At 40.9% G+C, this 3,452-nt stretch overlaps 1 long non-coding RNA gene across 1 annotated transcript; it reads right to left on the bottom strand.

Moving 5' to 3' along the window:
- Positions 1-1,420: 1,420 nt before the first annotated feature.
- LOC115561676 (uncharacterized) lies at positions 1,421-2,046 on the bottom strand. The gene is made up of 2 exons (XR_003979954.1): positions 1,888-2,046; positions 1,421-1,763 (listed from the first exon to the last, which is right to left on the bottom strand). It is a non-coding gene; the product is annotated as an uncharacterized LOC115561676 (long non-coding RNA).
- Positions 2,047-3,452: the final 1,406 nt, after the last annotated feature.

The raw sequence follows: 3,452 nt of genomic DNA, 5'->3' as shown, positions 1-3,452 counted from the left end.
GTTCTTCTTGTCAATCAGCGTGGGGGCGAATCATTAGGTCAGCTGGGGGAGGGCCTTGGAAGAACAGGAGGGTGGGGGCCTGCACGCGAGTGAGACCGTGTTGGGGGTTACCGGGGTAACCGGGGTTTGTTTTGTGTCGGTTTTCTGCCGTTGGTTACAATGTTATGGGTTTCAGTAACCTGGTTTTGGTTCATTAAAACTACCTTCAACTACTAATGACTCGACATCATTATGTCACCGGCGAGGTCGTTACAGTACTCTAAAAAACAACGCTTAGTTTTGTACTAGTTTTGTACTAAAAAAAATAACGCTTAGGGGGTGGGGCATTGGAGGAAGGCGGGATGATTTGAATGTGCTGTAATTCTCAAATGCAACAAAGGTGAGAGTCCCTTTAATAATAAGCATATAATAAGGGTCTTATTACCTATTACAATTTAGGTAATAAGACTTAATAAAGACTTATTACAAGCACCTTAATATGAAGCGTTACCAAATGTTCCTCTGACACAACCTCTAAAGCAGGTTGGTTATGTATTTGGTATACCCACGTAATGAAGGCACAACTTTATGTTGCATGCGTTACCTGGGTGCTATGTGTGCGCAGTGTGTTGACTGCAGCTCCTGGTTTCGACATCCTTATTACGGTTATTAGTGAAGTTAATATATAACAGAGGCAGATATGAAAAAGCGTTCTGTTCACACACAAACATGGTCCCATTTACTGCAGGCAAGGCATCCGTACATTTACCAACAAATCCGATATTGTAACCTGTTCCCGTGAACACACACATTCTTACCCACATCCTGCCCCTTTCCTTCATTAGTCCAACAAATGACACCCTTAGGAGCATAACTCAATTTGATCATAATTGGGGGAATGATAAAAAAATAAGATTGGTAGTTACCTTCGATGACATATTAGCTGCAATATACTCTGGGATGGTGAACAGGACAGCGAGGTAAGGATATACCTAAGATGAAGATGGCATAAGCGCACAAACCATAGACGACTGCACCCCTTTAGCCTTAGCTTACCCATTGGCAGTTTGTAAAAAAGTGTTATCTTTGTGGACTACATTATGGATGTCAAATTAACAATTTCCCCCTGTGGAAAAAGATGGCACAACAACATCACATATAGGTTCTCACTTCGTCAAGCTCTTAATGACACAACTTCATTACTCAGCAAATGTAGTGCAGCCTAATTGTAAAAACTAATAATGGTTACGTGTGTAATATATATCCAACTACAGTCTGTATGAAATGTTTTATCTGAACTTTAACCGCACCATTCTGATACCTTAACTTATGCAATACCTCAACTATGTGCAATTTCTTCCACATTTCTTACTAGGGGCCTGTCCTGCGGTTGACTATTCTGTCTTTTTTAATGTTCTAAACTTAAATAAATGATCCATCATCCATGGGATAGGGTATTTATTGATTAACAAAAAGGAAGAAATACAGGAATGCAGAATGTTTACATTTTTGTTAGTATATTGGATTTTGAAGGCCTATTCCAGCACACCAACAGATGTGTCCCATCAATGGGTTGGTCAATTCTGCAGTATTCCATCTTTTCCAGAAACATTTCAACATCATGAAAATAATCATTCACACATTCACGCTCCGAGGACTGTGAGTACAATAACAATGATGATCAGAATAATTCCAAAGACGAGTCCAATCACATTAAGGTTTCTTGCTGTCTTAGATGCATTTTGGGCTGCAGCTCCTTGGCCAAGAGCATCCAAATCCTGTGCCTGTGGGGGCAGAACAAGGTATTTCTCAGCACACACTAGTAGATATATGTTTCGGGATCAAGTTTGATCAAATAGATTTGCATGCAGAATTGAAAATTGCAAAAAAAATCCAAAATAGTCTTACCCTGCAGGAATAGACAATAGCAGCGATCCCCAGAGGTAAACAGCAACACAGAGTGTTAAAGATGGACCATGCTAGGTAGGAAGGCGCAGAGGAAGAAGTGTGTCCCTGCTCCATAGTGGTACTGCTGCTATGTGTTAGAGTCAGTTCTAATGATGGTGAAAAATGTGTTCGTGCCACAACCAACCCCTCCCCTAAAATAGGGGAGGGGTTGTAATCAGTGGCGGTTCTACATTGAATTACACCCCAGGCGAGACCAAACAATAAATGTTGGTAAATGGTAGGCGAAAAATACAATATAGTGTTCACTGTTTCTTTCATCACAGAGCACCTCAGAGACTTGATTTGTAGTCATGACTGATGACCACCCTTTTGTTGTTGTTGTAATCAAGTGATGTTTATTTGAGGATCAATTAAGTGTCTTATTACTGTTATAGTTATATTTATTTAACACAGTACTTACCTTGTGATGTTTACAGGTTACATCAAAGCTGGAAGGGAGGAATTGTTATGTATGTGGTATACCCACATACATAACAATTGGATGGTGAACGGGACAGCGAGGTAAGGATATACCTAAGATGAAGATGGCATACGCACACAAACCATAGACGACTGCACCCCTTTAGCCTTAGCTAGCACACTGGCAGTTTGTAAAAAAAGTGTTATCTTTGTGAACTACATTATGGCTGTCAAATTAACAATTTCCCCCTGTGGAAAAAGATGGCACAACAACATCACAAACGATACCAGTAACATCATGGCTCAGTTGGTGTTGAGTGGGCAGTTGCAACAGTTATTTTCCAGGTGATGGTCACCGCAGGTGTGATGGGGATGGGGATTAAAGTTTGTAGTAGAGCGTCAGGACAACGCTGAGACAAAGTTCAGTTCAAGAACAGATAGCCGCCTCTGCCATCACAAGCACTCAACTCGTGTCCTTGTCTCGGTACGATGTCCAGGTACGATGAAAAATCATTTAAAAGTAAAGGTGCAGTATCAGCTTGGGGGAGGCATTCTCACAGCCTCACAAAAAAAATGGTTACATCAGTAATCAGTAATTCACTTGTGTGAATGAATGCATGAGTGAACCTTTGTTCAAAAATAAATAAAAAAGATGGCAAAAATGTTCTCAAGAAACTGAGCAGTTGTATCAAGAAGAAACCGACATGGACATCTCTTCTTTCTCACTCTCTGACTCAACCACTCTCTATTTTTCTCTCTCTATAGAGTATCCTCATATTTAAAAGTTGTCTTCTCAAACATCGGCGGATCTCTCTCTCTGTCTACTTCCGTCTCTCACTCTCTGTCTACTTCCCTAACCCATCTCTTTTGTGCTAAAAAATAGCCAACGTTCACTGAGATGTTAACCCCTTAAAGAAAAAATCTCCCAAGGAGCAGGTATGCCAACACCAGGTGATGGTTTACTTTTTTTCCTCAGGTTGTCCAACTCAACCCGTATCCGTGATTCCACACTAGCCTGGCGCCGCCCACCTACCTACTTCCGCTCATTTTTAATTTCACTTCAATACTAGGTCTGGGTCTGCTTAATGTAAATGCGTTCCATGTAA

Source organism: Gadus morhua, chromosome 16, assembly GCF_902167405.1.
Source record: "Gadus morhua chromosome 16, gadMor3.0, whole genome shotgun sequence".
Classification (NCBI taxonomy): domain Eukaryota; kingdom Metazoa; phylum Chordata; class Actinopteri; order Gadiformes; family Gadidae; genus Gadus; species Gadus morhua.
Note: the sequence above shows the minus strand (reverse complement) of the source record. Positions and strands in the feature narration are given on the sequence as shown.